The 17,753-nt window shown below is 41.6% G+C and overlaps 1 pseudogene; it reads right to left on the bottom strand.

Moving 5' to 3' along the window:
* The window catches only part of LOC134484826 (keratin-associated protein 5-1-like), a 50,501-nt pseudogene that overhangs the window by 31,025 nt on the left and 1,723 nt on the right, over positions 1-17,753 (bottom strand).

The following is a 17,753-nucleotide window of genomic DNA, read 5'->3' as shown; positions in this document are numbered from 1 at the left end:
CATCTCTATTAAAATTTTTGATCCAGCCAGTCACAGTTGAAGTCATAGCCCTCATGATCTGACTCTAGAATCATTTCCTCTGTGTGTGCGCGAGTGTGTGCATCCCCAGAAGTGTGCTGCACCGATTGCCTGGAGTTCTTCAACCTAATCCTGTTGATGACAAGATCTGCCACACAAGAAAGGTCTCTTTTTCTAGTAAAAGTTTCCAAGAACAATGGGTATAGACTTCCCTAAATTCTTATGTATTTTGACTGTCTTTCTGTAATTTAGTGTTCAAAATTCAGTATTCAAAATCAAGTCTTGGGCTCATTCTTTCCCACGAGTTGATTTTTCCTTTAATGCAACAATGATTAATCATAGGCAATTGATGAATTAATTAATTCTGTGCTACTGAAACTCAAATCCAGTGTTTTCTCAGTCCGAGTAAGCACCGTACCACCATTTACATTCCCAGCCGTCCCTTGAGTTTCTTGTCAATGTCGTCCTGTTTTTCTGTTTGATTGTTGTGTTTTCTATGCTGCTCTTAGAAGCCTGACATCAGATGGGTCCTGTCCATCTTACAAATAATTAGATCTTTATAGTTTAACCATCTTTGACTGTTTTTCCTCACCCTTACAGCCTAATTCCTTTTCTTCTGTCTGTCTCAGAATTAGTCATTCCAGGTCTGCTCTCTCAGGTGGGGTGGGGAGGTACTACCATTATGCAAGTCTTTTCTTTCTCAAAGTTTAACTGGGTTTAAGCATAGATTATAGTTTTCTTTCATTATTTGATTTCCCACTGCCAGGATTCCAGTTACATCTGTCTTGGGTCCTTCACCGTTTGCTCACCGGTCTCCTTGTAAGCCCTTCTCATCCTTTTCCCTCTCTTTATATCTTCTTTTTCCCTTTGGATTTTCTACTTTTATTTTCCTATATGCCTCTGTTAATTTTTAACCATTGTATCCTTGGGCATTATGTTCTTTTTCTTTCTTTCTTATTTATTTTTTTATTTTTTTCCAGACAGGGTACACAGTGCAGTCCAGGCTGACCCAGAGCTCGCTGGCCCTGAACTCCTGGCCTTCCTTGTGCCTCAGCCTCCCAAGTGCTGGGTCTGCAGGAGTGACTCACCACACCGGACATCACTAGTTATTCCTGTTAGGACATTTCTCTTTTAATTGTTTTTGGTTTCCCTAATGCGACCATTTTAATTTAATAAATTTAATAAAGAAAGCAGTGCATCTATTGTTTTATTTATCCTTTAATTAGAAAATTGAATTTAGGGATTTTTTGTGCTTGTTTGTTTTCCTGTTTGTTTGTTCCCAAATACTTATTTAATTATATTTAATTTAGCTCAGGAGTTTTCTTTTCTCCTTTTTACAGGTTGTGTGTGTGTGTGTGTGTGTGTGTGTGTGTGTGTGTGTGTGTGTGCGCGCGCGCCTTTGGAGGACAAGAGCGCTCTTGGAGCTGGCCTTACAGGTGGCTGTCAACCACCTAATGTGGGCGCTGGGAACGGAACTCTAGTCCTCTGAAAGAGCTCTTAGCTGCTGAGCCACCTCTCCATCCTCTAGGACTTTTTCTTATATCTTTTCTGCTTTATGGTTATTTGGGGGCAGGTAGAAGCTTGCAAGCTTTAACCTTGGGGTTGTGTTTCTCTCATGGGGATTAAGCGAGTGAAGATTCTCCACACTCCTGCACTTTGTGTACATAGATGGTGGCTTGGGCTGACCTACCAGTGCATGCTCTTCCCACTTGTAAAACAGTCTTTTCTGGAGATGGGCAGGGGTGTAGCTTTGTACTTTTGTTTTGCATTGCAGACCTCCGTGTTTCTCCCTTCCTATCTCCAGCTCTTCTGGCCCCTTTGCACCTCACTGCCTTTCTCCAAGTCAGGCTTGGTCTTCAGTTTTTTCCCCCTTTAACCTTGTCCACAAGGAAACTTTGTCACCCTCACAGTTGATTTCCTGTTTCCTAACCCTGTCCCTTCGGTTCCTTCCAGAGCCTCGGCTTATCCTTCAAAGGAAGGTTGATGGGAGAGATTTAAATAATAGGTCACTGGGAACTTGACTTTTATTCTTCATGCTAACCACAAGTGTTCAGCAGCCTGTGCCTGGGGCTTAGTGGGTCTGTTTCCTCTTCCTTGTGTGTGGTGAAATTTGTAGAGACATTTGCCTTTAAGGCATTTCTTTTTTTTCTCCTCCTCCTCCTCTCCCTCATCCTCTTCCTCTTCCTCCTCTTCCTCTTCTTCCTCTTCTTCCTCCTCTTCCTCCTCCTCCTCCTCCTCATTTAGGGAGCTCCTCCTTGTGCTTTTCCTCCACACACATTTCCCAGTCAGTTTGTGTTTGTTCACACAGTCAAAAAGTTGAGTCTGTAAACTGAGAGAAGATGGAAGGACAAAGTCTGATTTGTGTGAAACTGAAAACACCTGCCAGTAAGATCCAAAACATGTTTAATAAACCTTTATGAACAAAAAACTGCTCAACTTCTAATAAAACCAGACTGTCAGACAGTGTCACAACCACATGCTTAGTTAAAATTTCTGTGGTCTATGGGATTTGAGGTTTTGAACAAAAGGTAAATCCTCTAAGTTGCAATTTGCCAAAATTTCAATAATATATTTAAAAACGTCATGTTCATGGTGCTTTTCAGAGCGACATACAGCTATGAAAACAGAAAGGGCTGGACGAGACTGGGGCTGATAACCCTTAGGTCTTAACCTTAATGGAAACTGCTCAGGGTTCCATGCTCATAAATAATTTCTTAACAGTGATTAGAAATGTGTTTATATGATAAAATTACATTTCATAATGAGTCTCCCCATTATGCAGATAATAAAGACAACTGGGATACACTTGTAGAAAATGCTGAAGTTTATTAAAGAAATAAATTATGAACCCAACTGATGCAAAATAATAAGTGTGAAGCACATTATTTATGTACTCAAGTAATTATTCTCCTATTTTCTTCTAATATCCTATTGTTATTAGAAATTTTATACCCTATTAATCTCCCCCTGCCTCTTCCCACAGCATAACATTAGTTTTAAGCACACTCGTATTCACCCCACCCCTCCCTTGCACAGGCATTTGCACACAAGCAAGACCCTTCCAAGAAGAGATGCTGACATGGACAGAACATGGTAGAAGACTGGTATTCCCACAGATAGACACATTTCTAGAAGTGCAATAGTCTATTTGTTAGCTTTATGCTAAACATATGAATTAGGAAACATGGCTCAGTGGTTAAGAGCATTGCCTGCTCTTACAGAGGATCTGGATTCAGGTCCCAGCACCCACATGGCTGCTCACAACCATCTGTAACTTCAGTTCCAGAGAACCCAGTGTCCTCTTGTGACCTTTGTGGGCATAGCATGCACCGGGCACACATATGTACACACAGGCAAAGCACTCATACGGGATAAATAAATAAATAAGTAAGTAAGTAAATAAATAAATAAATAAATAAATAAATAAATAAATACATCTTAGGGTTAGGGTTAGGGTTAGGGGTTAGGGGTTAGGGTTAGGGTTAGGGTTAGGGTTAGGGGTTAGGGTTAGGGTTAGGGTTAGGGAAAAAAATAAATACATCTTAAAAGGACTGTGCTATGTGATAATTTTTTACATGTATGAATTGGGGAAGCTTAACTTGGAGGGAGTCCTGTGCACTTGAAATATATGACTGGAAGTTGGGTTTTTTTTTGTACGAGTCCTTGAGCTTGGAAGGAATTTAAAAGAATTTTGAGCAACAGCTTGTAGCCTGCAGGCTCCTGAAGTGTTTCCAGCCACAGAGAAGTCTTGACGAGGCACATCTTCCTCTTGGAACTTTGTAATTCCCCATGAAATACACGATCCCAGTTAGTTTGATGCCACCTGAAGGGGAAGGTTTAACACACTGATTGAGAGGTACAGTCAGGGTTGCACATTTATTCTATACCCATGAATAGCCAGGGACAGGCTATAGGACCAGTTTGCCTGATGTCAAATCCCACCTTCTCTTCAATGGAAATGTACAAAAAAGGGGGGCGGGGCAGAAGAAAATATTTAACAGTTGCCATTTCTGTGATGTTTTAGAGTTTATTTATAAAACTATTTTACATATGCTCGTGTGTATGTGTATTTCCCTGTGTTTATGTATATGCACCACATGCATTCATTGCTCAGAGAGGGTAAAAGAGAGTATTAAATTCCTGGGAGCTTGGTTACAGGCAACATGGCTGTTGCGAACTGAATTCCGGCCCTCTGTAAGAGCAGAAGATGATCTTAACTGTCCATCTATCTTGTCAGTCTGTTTTATGTTTTTAAAAGTTCATTTTTGGGTCAGGGAAGATGGCTCAGTTGGTGAAGTATATAAAGTGTTTACTAAGCAAGTAACAGTCCTACTAAGGACTTGAGTCTGGATCCTCAGCACGGGTAGTATGCCACTGTAGCCCCGTTCTTTGTGGGGAGGACAAAGACAGGAGTATCCTTGCTTTCAAAGTTCAGATTTTACAATAGCTGAATCAGAGAGCTTGAGATTCAGTGGAACCCTGCCTTAAAAATATCAGTGGAAGAACAATGAAGAAAGGCAACTGAAGTCATCCACATGTACACGGGTACATATGCACATGACACACATGTGCATCACACACATGTGTACATGTGCCTATGACACATATGTATATCACATAAACATGCACCCATGTACATGCACATATGCCACATATGCACATCACACAAATGTGTACATGTGCCTATGACACATGTATATCACACACATGAACACATGTACATGCACATATGACACATATGCACATCACACACATGCATACACATATACACACACACATGCACATGTGTACATGCATAGATGACAAATATGCACATCATACACACACTCACATATATGCACACACACATTTATGTATGCACTCAAATGAAGCATCTGAATATTTTGACTATTGCAGAATAGGGGTTTCTACCCTGTCTGATCAGTTGGGAACTGCAATTAAGGTAGCTTATTAAGAACACTTGAGCAGTCTTTTAGAATACTTTGTATGTAAGGTGTCCTGGGACAGGATCATGTGTTGATTATTTGGTCTTCTAGGTGGTGACACTTTTTAGGGGAGGTGATGGAAACTTTTGGAGGTAGGGATCAGTTGGAGACAGCTGGATAATAGCCTTTGAAAGGTATATTTGTCACTTTTCTATTGGTGAGATAAAACACCATGACTAAAGCAACTTGTAGAAGAAAGAGTTTATTTTGGCTTATGGTCTCAGAAGGAGAGTTCCCTAATGACAGAGACAGCATGGCAATAGGTGGCAGGCATAGCAGAAGGAGCAGGAAGTTGAGAGCTCACATCTTGAACAGCCAACATGAAGCAGACAGAGCAATTGCAAATGTCGTGTGTCTTTCAGCTCTAAAACCCCACCTCCAATAACACACTTCCTCTAATAAGGTCCAACCTCCTGAACCTCCCCAAACAGTGCTACCATCTGGGAACCAAGTGTTCAAATGGCTGAGTCTGTCAGGGATATTCTCATTTAAGCATCCAAAAGGGTATCTTGCCAATGGCTCTTTTCAAGTTTCTTTCTCCCTCTTCTCACCCATCATCTCTGCATCTGTAATGGTCAGCCTTCTCTCAGGTACCTAGGAATAGAACCTGCTTGCCATGGACTGAAATGTTTAGCTAATATAAAACCAAATTGCTTCTCCCAAATATTTGCCACAGGATGAAAGTCTGACTAAAACACTTCTGTCTCCTTGGCCCATCTCTCAACTCACTCTTCTGATTTCAGTAGTTACAAACCCACACAGCATTGTCTACTTAAAATGTGCTTAGGAAGGCAGAAATGAAGTCTTACCACCACAGAGAGCTTTACTGACTCAGTCTAGATGGCCTATACTTCACAGACAGATTTGGGAAACAGATCAAGAGAAGAAATCAGGGTGTGAAGAAATGGAACCAGCGATTGATATCCAGCAGTGGACAAGACTCTTCATCTTTGCACAAATCCACCAGTGCTGGTGAGAGTTTTCTCCATTTTCTGATGCAATTCAGATCCTGATGCTTTATCAAAGAAGCAAAAGTCCTTGAAATTTCTAGCCTCTGAGAAGATGCTCGAGCATTTTTCAGTCAACAGAGACTGTGATTTCCAAGGAAGGCTGAAATCACTGAAAGCATTTCTTTCCAAACTATTTTCTGGACCAAATTTCACCTCTGCTCATAAGTCTTGATCAGATCAATATGAGCCCAGTGCTCACACTTTCTGACACCTTCATCTAAATCATTTTTTTCTGCTATGGGGAAAATATCTATCTTTAAAACAGGAGTGAAGTGTATTTTCCTGAGTCGAGATAGTGCACACAGAAAGCCATATTATTTTTTTGTCATGTGTAATAGACACTTATTATTTTACCCACAGAAGAGTCAGTTTTGACTCCTGCCAAGGAAGGGTCAGTGATAAGAACTTTATGAATCTCAAATCCCTAGTCAGTTTTTGTCAAGTAAGGTCAATGCTTACAGGTCTGCTCTGAAACCCACCACTTGTCGGCATGCATGTATAGACACACAGACACATGGACACACACAAAGCACACATGAACATATATGCACAGACTCATGTGAGCACATCCATAAATATACAGGCACCCACAGGTGTACATATATATGCCACAAACACATGAATATATGCATATATACATGCACATGCACGCACACACACAAATTTGCACACATGCACACTAAGGTGCACAATATGCACATGTGCACATATTACACCCAGAAGAACTCAAAGATTTTTAGAGCATATGACAGATTTGGTTGCCCTCTTACATTTTTACATGGACTTAAACCTTTATTGGGCTCTAACACCAGTATTTCAAATACAACATTCAGACAGGGAGAGTTATTTGGTATTACTGTTTTTATGCCGTCCTGGGAGCTGTGCACTGGAAGTTAACACCCAATTTCTGGATTCATAGCTTACTGGTAGGAATATATTTCAGACAGATACTTGATGTCTACCATAAGCGTTGATTGATTGGAATACACTCGCTGAATTTTGGGAAATAGCGATGAGAGTGAGAAATGTTAGCTATATTGGGATGGAAGGGGTAATCGATATTTTTAAATACATCCCCATCAGATGCTTTATGATCATCTGATGTCTAAGTTTGTAAGTTTCTTCACAGGTCTCAGAGGGAAGCTGATGCTGGTGCAGAAGCATAAGTCACCCTCTGCACACACGCTGCCCTCATCACCAGACCTGTGACTGCTGTTTGATATGCATTAAGTGTACTCTTCTTCAGTTGCGAAACTTTCAATTTGTACACAGGTCATACAATGGCTCCCCCAGAATTCTTACTGGCTACTCGAGTTAAAAACAAATCATTGAAAATTTGGAGTTCTGGTAAAATTTTCTTCTAATCAAGCAAACTCATTTCCTGGGATCTGGCCCTTGGCACTCTGGTATAAAAAAGAAGCTGAACTGACTGGGAAAGCTAAGGAGGAAGGAGTGTACCATGTGGTCCTTTTGTCCGCTGATAAGCTCTTCTACAACTTAATGAGAACATGTGTGCTAATTTCAATGAAACATGGCACTGGGCCGTTTTGTTTCTGTCTTTGATGCAAGGTGTGGCTACTTACCCTCTTCTCCAGCCTCCTTCCCACACTATCGTAAGTCTATTGAGATAATACTAACTTCAGATTTTTTGTGTGTTTGATGTACACTTGGTTTCTCTCTCTTCTCCCTCAGCTAAGGACTTCAAACTTCCATTTGGAGTATGTGAGTGTGTGTGTGTGTGTGTGTGTGTGTGTGTGTGTGTGTGTGATTTTTTTTAATCCTTCCTGAATTTATCATCCAGCAGAAGTTAGAGAGCATAAATCTATCTTCTGAAGACCTGGAGACTTGCCTTCAGGTCCCCCGAGCACACACTACATTTCCAGCTTCAGCTCCCTAATGCACCATCCCTAGATCTGCACGTTAACGGGACGTGCAGCTTGTGGATGGTCTATATCCCAGGCACTGACCTCCTAGTTGTTTGATTTGTTTACCCTGAATATTAATAATATTAGTCATGATTAGGAAAACAGTGAACCCTCCAATACTTTAAAGCTAACAGTCAAATGCTTTTATTATATGTGAAAAACAAAAACAGGTGTAACCCTCAAATTTTTAGATGTTATACATGTTTACATCTTAGAATTATACAACTGTAGCATTATCCTTACTGTGTCTAATGGATCTAATGGGATCTGGTACTGGAGTGACTTGAGAGCTGCCGCCATCCATTTAAAGACCACACAAGGTAAAACCAGGTGCTACCGTGCACACACCTGCAAGCCTAGCGGTTGTCAGGCTGAGCTGGGGAATCGGAAGTTGGCGGCCATCTTGGACTATTAGATAGTTCAAGGTCAATCTGAGCTATAGACTGAGACTTCACCTCGAGCAAATAAACATGCAGCTGGCACTCTGGCCTGAAAGAAGCACAAATCTGTTTTAGAATCACTACAAGTACCCCTTTTCTTCAACAGCAACCTGTGTTCTCACTTCTGCACACAGCTTTCTCCAAGGGTCATTTACATTGTTATTCAGAGCTTTTCTAACTCCACCATTTAAAACAGCTTTCAAATCATTGTGATCATAAGGCTCTGTGTATGCTGGTCAAGACTATTTTAAAAAGCATCGCTAATACACAATGGATTCATACAGACTTAATGTAACCTACATTCTAACTAGTAATTCTTGAATTCATATAAACTTTCATTGAGGAGGTATCCTTTAATAAAATGGATGAGTATTTTTGCAGTTGTTTACATCCCCATACCGGACTGTGGATGGATATGCTACAGGCAAGAGGTAAAGTGTGGTACAATTCATTCCAAAACATAGTCAAGTGCTAAGATAGCTTGTTGGCATGAGCAAGGAGACAGAGGGGTTCCATGGTGGTATAATTGGACTGGGTTTTGGTTTTTAGAAGTTTCTTGGTTTTGTGTGTGTGTGTGTGTGTGTGTGTGTGTGTGTGTGTGTGTGTGTGTGTCTGTTGTGCATGTGGCACTGCTCACACTGAGTCTCCCATATCAATCATCAAATCATCAATCAAGATATATATATATATATCCATTTCTGATGCATAGGTAACCAAGCTCTTTCTCTGTTAGTCTTTTCACAGTTTTTTCTTTTCTTTTCTTTTCTTTTTTGTGCAGAAGGCTTTTGATTTCATGGAATTCTATCTGTCAGCTGGCATTATTTCCGGAGCAGCTGAAATCCTTGCCTGTGCCCATGTCTTGAAGTCTCCCGTCCTTTCCTCTCACTGTTGCAAAGTTTCAGATCCCCATTTCCTCGGGAGTTGATTTTTTTGTACAGGGTGAAAATAGAGATGTCATTTCATCCTCTGCATGTGAACATCCAGTTTCTCACTTACTGAAGAAAGCGTCTTTTCTCCAGTGTGCATTTCTGATCTTTTGTCAAAAAAATCAGGCTGCTGTGGCTAGGGGGATTCACATCTGGATCCTCTATTCTGTCTAGCTGATACATGTGTCCGTCGCTGTGGCTACGCAGTATTCACTCTTCGAAAGGTGGCTTCCCTTGTGTCTGGCAGTCTCCATGGGACACTTTCCCAATGCTTTTCACACTGTCTTTACATAGCAGGAGCAATGTGGGGGTCTTCGTGGTCATTGTCACCCCATCTGTTTATGGTTTTTCTTTCTCCACGTTTTACAGATCCCCGGTCTTCGCATGTCGAGTCCACCAAGCCCAGATGGGAAACATTTGGGGAAAACAGTGACCAACACTAGCATGGCCATATTTGTACAGGCCACATGCAGATATTCTCTGTCATCCCCAATCGATCTAGCACAACAGTGTGCATGAATTTACATTGCGTTAGCCACTGTGGCTCATTTAGAGATGGTTTGAAGTATACAGGGATGGTAGGTTGGTTCCAATAGAATGCCACTTTATATACAAGATGGGGACATCCTTGGATTTCTTTAAATCCTGAAACCAATCCACACAACCCAGACAGTGAGGACCGGTTTTAATCCTGGGGTCTAAGTGGATTTCAATGATTTCTCCTTCCTTTCCTCCTCTCTTTGCTCTCCTTTCTCTTCCCCTCCTTCCCTTTCCACTCCTCTTTCCCTTCTCCCTCCCTTCTTCCTTCCCTTCCTCCCTCTCTTTATTTCTTACAGCCTAGGATCTCATGCAGCTTAGGCCGGGACTCCATCTCTGAGTGCTACCACTGGACCTAATTTCTAAAAGCTTCTATTCTTAGCTCAAGGGTCACCTCACTGAGAACAACACTGACTCTTCCTCCCAATTAAAGTTCAGTGCTGACCTTCCACCACTCCAGACCCACCTTTTTTTTTGTTTACCACTTCTTTAAAAATAGCAGTTTTGTATCTTAATAAATTTCAATTTATTTGTGTATTACAGTAACAGTTCATTTTAGGCTCTACAAGTCCAGGGGACTTTGAATTTGGGGTTTGCTGACATGCCTCCCATAACAAAATACTACTGGAAACCTAGGTATTCAATAAATACTTGCTGATTGAGCAAATAAATTGTGAGTGGTTCTGCCTATTCCTTCCTTATTGAAAGCCATGTTGACTTCCAATAAGCACATTAGGAGTTTGAATGGCTTGAAGCACAATCAATCAATGCAGGAGGCTTCACCTGAATTCCTAACTTGTCTTAAGAATAAAAGTTTAAAGAGAAACTCTGCCAATATTATTTTATGACTTTCCCAGCAAGAACAGACAGACAGCTAGCACAAGCTTCTGGCTCCCTTCCCAGCCTACAACTGAAGATGCTGAGGGAGGAGGAAGGCATTTGGCTGTAGAGACAGCAGATGAGGCCACTGGAAGCTGCAGGGAGGCAAGTGATGCTGTGGCTTGGCTTCAGGAGAAAATAGTAGCCTAGCACAGACATACAATGGTGGGCCACATGCACTCACACATACACATGTGCCCATGTACACGCACACACACACACACACATACACACACACACATACACACACACATACACATACACACACACATACACACACACACATACACACACACATACACACACACATACACACACACATACACACACATACACACACACACATACACACACACATACACACACACATACACACACACATACACACACACATACACACACATACACACACATACACACACACATACACACACACATACACACACATACACATACACGCACACACACATACACACACACATACACACACACATACACACACACATACACACACACATACACATACACACACACACACACACACACACACACACACAGGTCAGAAGTTAATGTTGGCTCAATTGCTCACCATTCTATATATTGAGGATAACCAGCTTGTTGTTTCCGAAGGATTGGAATTATACTCAGGATACCATACCCACCCTGCATTTATGAGGGTTCTGGGGGTATGAGCTCCAGTCCTCATGCCTCTGCAGCAAACAGTGAGCTGTTGTCTCACAGCCCATGTTTCTTGGGGTTTCACCATGCAGCCTTGGCTGGCCTTAAGCTTCTGGCTGCTTAACTGTAGAGTTTCGCTTTGCAGTGCTGACCTTGGCTGGGTAATGTCTGTGGGACAGAGTCCGGGAGTGTGGGAGCCCTCCTGTGATAGGCAGGGGCTGTTCTTGGGGCCTCCTGAGTGTCAATGAGAAAGAGAGTGTCTTTCTTAGGAAAGTGGCAGCAGGTGGATGTAGATATGGGAAGTGGGTGCTCCTGGCCCCTCCCATGGTCAGGAAATGGGACTGCTAGTCTGGGTCATGTCTCCATGGGCTTCCTTCCTGGAAAAGCCTCTCCTTCTTTAGTCCACCTAGAAAAGGCAAGCTATGACCTTGGCCCCATTACTCCATAATAAAATTGACTTTCTAAGAAGGCAACATTTCCTGGGAAGGAAATTGTCTCCAGAAGAAATATTAGCCAGCTGCCAATTGGAAAAGAACATCCAATGTAAAAGGAAAGGGAAGAGACAAGAGGTGGGGAAAAAAGACAGAATATGTTGTCCTGGACCAATGAGAAGAAACAGGGCAGAATGAGGAAGAGTGAGAGAGACAGTCTGAGAGAGGATGCAATTCAAACAAGAGCAAGCGGCTTCCTGCTAAATGCTTAAGCTTTAAAGCAAATGGCAGAGCACAGAAATAAAGCAGAGAGTAGGTGCAGCCAAAATTACATCAGAAATTCAGATTGGGAAACTCCTCAAAGACAGCAACAGGGGATAAAAAGATGAAAACGGTAATACGAAGGCTGAGGCGTAAAGGATGATGTGTGTGTGCACATGGCAGAGCAGAGGGTGCACAAGAACACATACAGCCAAATGTGTGTGTGTGAACATTCCACAGCAGAGGGATGCCCAAGAACATATACAGGCAAGGGTAGTGTGTGTTCCAAAACCAGAAAACATATTCAAAACGTTTAAAAAGAGAAGGAATTTCCAAGAAGCTAAAAATATTTAAGTATCTGATTATAAAATCATATAGGGTCCTAACTATATGAATAAGCAAAAGAGACCCACTACCTGTAGTTTAACTCAAAGACAGAGATAGCTTGCTAAGGGCTTTGGGAAAGAGAGGACTGGTCACTTATAGGGCAGGGAGGATCAGTGTGTTCTGCACTAAGAACAGCCTGGCAATTAGAGCATGAGTCACAGTGAGCAGAGCTGTGGGGACAGTGTGGAGGCTATGCCAGCCGGTGCAACATAAGGCTCAGAAATCTCCTTTCTCAGAGATCTCTGAAAACCTCACAGGAGGATACACGCCAGGAGCGAACTCAAAAGTGACAATGACTAATCTGAACTAAGGTGAATTACCAGGTAGACAAATCACTTGATTAAAATTAGTGGTGTTCTACAAACTGGGAAACACCGAGGAAAGCTGGGACGGAGGAAGGTAGGACGAGGAAAGAGTACTGAAATCTTTCTGAACTAAAAATGCAAGAATAAAACTTTAAAAATACTTCAACTGAGTTGAGTTTTGATTTTTAGAATGATTAATACACATACATAATTGCCTATTTGTTTTCAGAGTCATTCATACAAAGTAATGTCTTCCTGCCTTTAGTCCAGGTCTAGATGTTTTTAAAGTTCCTTTAAGGAATTAGTTCTTGGAGAATTTCGTACAGTGTGCTTTGGTCATATTCACCCCTCCCCCAACTCCTCTCAAATATACTCCCTCCATCTATCCCAATTTCTCTCTCTCTCTCTCTCTCTCTCTCTCTCTCTCTCTCTCTCTCTTGTCAAGTCCTAGTGTAAGTTTGTTAAGAAGCATCTCAGGAATAGGTCAAGGGGTTGATATTTGCTAATGCTGTACCTGTGGGCTTCTCTTTCTGTGCTGCTCGACTGTGTACCAGTGTGAAGTAACTGAGGTCAGGCAGGGTTGGACAGGCTCTCTGGCTTTACTTCATTTCCCTCCCTCCCTCCCTCCCTCTCTCCCTCTCTTCCTTCCTTCCTTCCTCCCTCCCTTCCTTCCTTCCTTCCTTCCTTCCATCCTTCCTTCCTCTCTCCCTCCTTCCATTCCCCCTCCCCCCCTCTCTCTCTTTCTTTCTAAATCAAGGTCTCACCATATAGCTTTGGCTGTTCTGGGTGGAACTCACTATGTGTAGATCATGGTGTTAATCATACATAAACTCAGATTTCTAGGAATTTTTGAATTCCCTCCTTGATTTCTTCAACGAACCACTGATCATTCAAGAATATGTTCTTTAAGCCCTGTGTCTTGGTATGGTTTCTGGACTTTCTCTTGCGATTGATTTCTAGTTTTGTTTCATTATGTTCTAATAAGATAAAACAAGTTATTTTTATTTGTATTTGTTCAGACTTGCTCTATGGCCTAAAACATGATCCATTTTAGGGAAAGTTCCATAGTCTGCAGAGAAGAATGGATATTTTATAGCTGCTTATATTGAGAACGTTAATGAAGATTCTATAGATGTCTGTTATTAGTTTATATAATTTAATATAATAGGAGGTATACTTTAATGCTGAAATTTACTTTTTAATTAATTTACTATGATTACACATATTATAGTGTATGTTGTATAAATGCACATGTGCACATATAGATATGCACTGCCACATGCCCAAGTTTCTTTTCTTAAAGCATACTTTACCTTTTAGAGATAAGTACTGTCAACTCTTCTGTTGGCATTTTAAAATACCCTGGCAAAAGCCACTCAAACAATAAAGGGTTTATTTCAGCCCACAGCTCAGCAGTCTACCATCATGGCAAGGAAATCAAGGTGGCAAGAGCTTGGAACAGCTGGCTGCCCCATGTCCATCACATGTTTGCCCCAGCAAAACACAGTCCAACCAACATTCCAAAGAAACCTTAAGTTTGCACTTCAGATGCATGCCACTGCTCACGTGGGTCCCACGGACCAAACTCAAGGCTTGGTAGCAACTAATACCTTTACTCAGTGAGCCATATACTGGTCCAAATATGTCCTTTCAAACGGAAATCTTCAGGGCTGGGGATTTAGCTCAGTGGTAGAGCGCTTGCCTAGCAAGCACAAGGCCCTGGGTTTGGTCCTCAGCTCCAGAAAAGAAAAAAAAGAAGACAAAATAACAAATGGAAATCTTCAGGACCACACAAAGGAAAGACCAACTACTATAACAGCACTAATATCAAGCCAAACCAGCTATAGAAACACACCAAGATAACTGAAGCCTAGCACTATCGTACAGATGAGCAAGGAAAGGGAAGTGGTAACGTTAGGAGGCTGGGAAGCTAAAATGGATGAATTTTGCATTTAAGCTTCCCTGTTTAGTTATGTAAAAATTCAGATGAATAGCAGCTTGTCAAAATTTAAATCTGACAGCTGACTCTAAATTACATTTCATCTAGTAAATTCTGGACCTGCTTATTTTGTATATTTGTAGATGACACATGGAGCCAATTATTTCTAGCAAAATCAGCACAGCGAAAATTGTGTAAGGACATATTGGATTGTTAGTCACAATCATGGGCATTCGTGTCAAAAGCATCATTGTGTAAGGGCACACTGGATTGTTAGTCAGCTCCATGGGCATTTGTGTCAAGAGCATCATTGTGTAAAGGCACATTAAATTGCTAGTCACAATCATGGGCATTCGTGTCAAGAGTGTGAAATCTCAGGCTCCAATTTCTGAGCCTAGGATAGGCAGAGCTTTAGAAAATATCTCTCCAGAGACCCAGTGCTCAAATCAAGGTGCCCAGCAAGAGGGCAACTCCTGCCCCTGCTTCCTGCAAAAGAATTTACAGGCTGTTATAATTGTTTCTGATGTCCAAAACCCCCAACCTCATAATTCAAACATATTATACAAAAGCACTCATGAAAGGAAGAGAAAATAAACACAGAATTATTTAAAGCCCTTTAAATGGGTCCTAAACTACAGTCCTGTAACATTTAATGCTGGGTACAGTTCAGTGAGCAATAAATAAAATGTCCTGAGAAGAAGTGGGGCATTTTCTGACAGGGTGAGCATCCCGTGCCCCGAGGAAAGGTTCTGTAAAATAATTGCCTCTAAGTATATGGCACATGGACCATGAACCTGGTCCCTTTTACTTGACATTGTGTCCTGCAAAGTTCTGAAATATTACACTACGAGATGGATTAAGTTCTCTCTCTCTCTCTCTTTCTCTCTCTCTCTCTCTCTCTCTCTCTCTCTCTCTCTCTCTCTCTCTCTCCCCCTCTCTCTCTCCATCCCTCTCTTCCCCACCTCTCTCCCTCCCTTTCTCCTTTCATGAGCATTCCTAAATGTCCTATATAAGTTTTAATTTTTTAAAAAAATTACTTTTATTTTATGTTTATGGGTGTTTTCTCCATGTATGTATGTGAACTCTGTGTGTGTCTGTGGAGGCCAGAAGAGGGCATTAGATACTTCAAAACGAAAATGATAGATGTTTGTAAGATGATGTCATGTGGATGATGGGAATCAAACTTGGGTCTTCTTGACAAACAGCAGTGCTTTTTACCACTGAGCCATCCCCTGAGGCTAGCTATATATACTTTAAGCATAAGCAACTAAAGTAACAAATAGTCAAACACATGTAAGTCTCTAAGATAGGACCCTTCTAAATCTATCCAACATTTAAACTGACGTTAGTTTCTCTGAGTTATAAATAACACTGTATTGTATGTCTATATAAATACAGTTCTTTCTCGTGCTCCCATATGTATTTAGAATTGCTACCTTGGACTAAATTCCAAGGCAAAATTATTAAATCAAAGACTATGAACAGGTTAGAATCTTGATGCGTTGCCAAACCCTTGTCCACTGCTACCCACCATGTGTGATCTGTGCACAGCACCTCACTCTCAGCAAAAGAATAAAATTAAAATGGCCTCTTATTTTAATGAAGTCATCCATTCCAGACATGTTCTTATTCAGCTGCCTGCAGGAGAGAGTGATAGAAACCCTCAGTTCTTCTTGAGGGACTTACAGGAACTCTCTGGAGTTCAGAGCCTTTCATCTGACATTCATCTGGTCTTCTCCCTGAAACAGCCTGTCAAGTACTGCCCCCAATTCCAAGTGAGAGGACTGACTTAGACTCCTTCTCCAGGTGGCCTCTGCTCCAAAGTTGCTATAATAGTTGAGGAGGAGAAAGGTCACTGACTACGATGGTAAAAGAGAATACATTGGGGGATCTGGAGAGTTGGCTTAGAGGTTCAGAACTCTTGCTACTCTTGCAGAGGGCCAAGGTTTGGTGCCTAACACCAACATGGTAGTTCACAACCAGTTGTAAATTCAGTGTCAGAGGATCTGGTGTCCTCTTCTGGACTCTACATGTACTAGGTATGTATGTAGGGCACGTAAATATATGAAGGCACTCATAAATACATATTAAAATCTAAAAAAAGAGGGCAGAATTCTCCATAGCTGCCTGGCCACATGAAGCTCACCTGGGAGCAGACGCAGCCCTCTCCAAGCCATGTTTGAGTGTAACCTCATGCAGGCACAAGTAAAAGGAGCCTGCTTCCCTTTGTTCCCATAGTCCTAGACAAGAGCTTGCTTTTTTTTTCTAGAGTCTATTTTTTCCGCAGTCTATGTAATCGAAGAATGTGAGAGCAGTATTTCACAAACATGGGAGGAACGTGATGCTGGTCAGGCTGAATTTACTGATGTAAATTCAATTCATTTCTACCAAACAGAGATTCCACACTCAATGCTGATGTTTGAGGAGGTTAAAAGGCTATTTCTTTGGTTGGATGGCTAATGTATGTAATGTATGAGCTCTGCCCAAGTTTATCACAGAGGAGGAAGCAAAAGACTTAGGAAATAAGTTTGTCAATGAAGACCTCATGTACACTGGGAAATTCCAGGGGACACACCTTTTTAACCACAAGTGTGAAGATGAATTACTGAAGGACCCCTGAGCATCTTAAAAAGGATCTGCGATTTCTCTTCAGGAAAAGGGGAACCTATTCCTTCCTACATATGAAAGGAGAGATTGGATCCTGGGTGTTAGGAGTGGAGCCCATAAATAGTGACCAGAATGAAGAGTGGAGCTAAAGGTATTGTGGGAGTTCTCTGGCCTGCACAGACCACTGGTGTCACCCAATGGCTTGTGGTGTCTCTGAGAGTGAAATAGGAGCACACCACAGTATTACTTCCTCTGCTATAAAGCAGAATCTGCCTCAGTCAAGTGAAAATGGTCTGATATGAATCACTCAGTCAGCTTCCTCCATAATCCCAAAACTTGAGCTAGAGGACACCCATAAACCTTGGATGAAGAAGAGACAAGGTCTCCTTAAGATGAGACTATAACTTGTGAATGAAGAGGAAGCT

Source organism: Rattus norvegicus, chromosome 1 (genome assembly GCF_036323735.1).
Source record: "Rattus norvegicus strain BN/NHsdMcwi chromosome 1, GRCr8, whole genome shotgun sequence".
NCBI lineage: Eukaryota > Metazoa > Chordata > Mammalia > Rodentia > Muridae > Rattus > Rattus norvegicus.
Note: the sequence above shows the minus strand (reverse complement) of the source record. Positions and strands in the feature narration are given on the sequence as shown.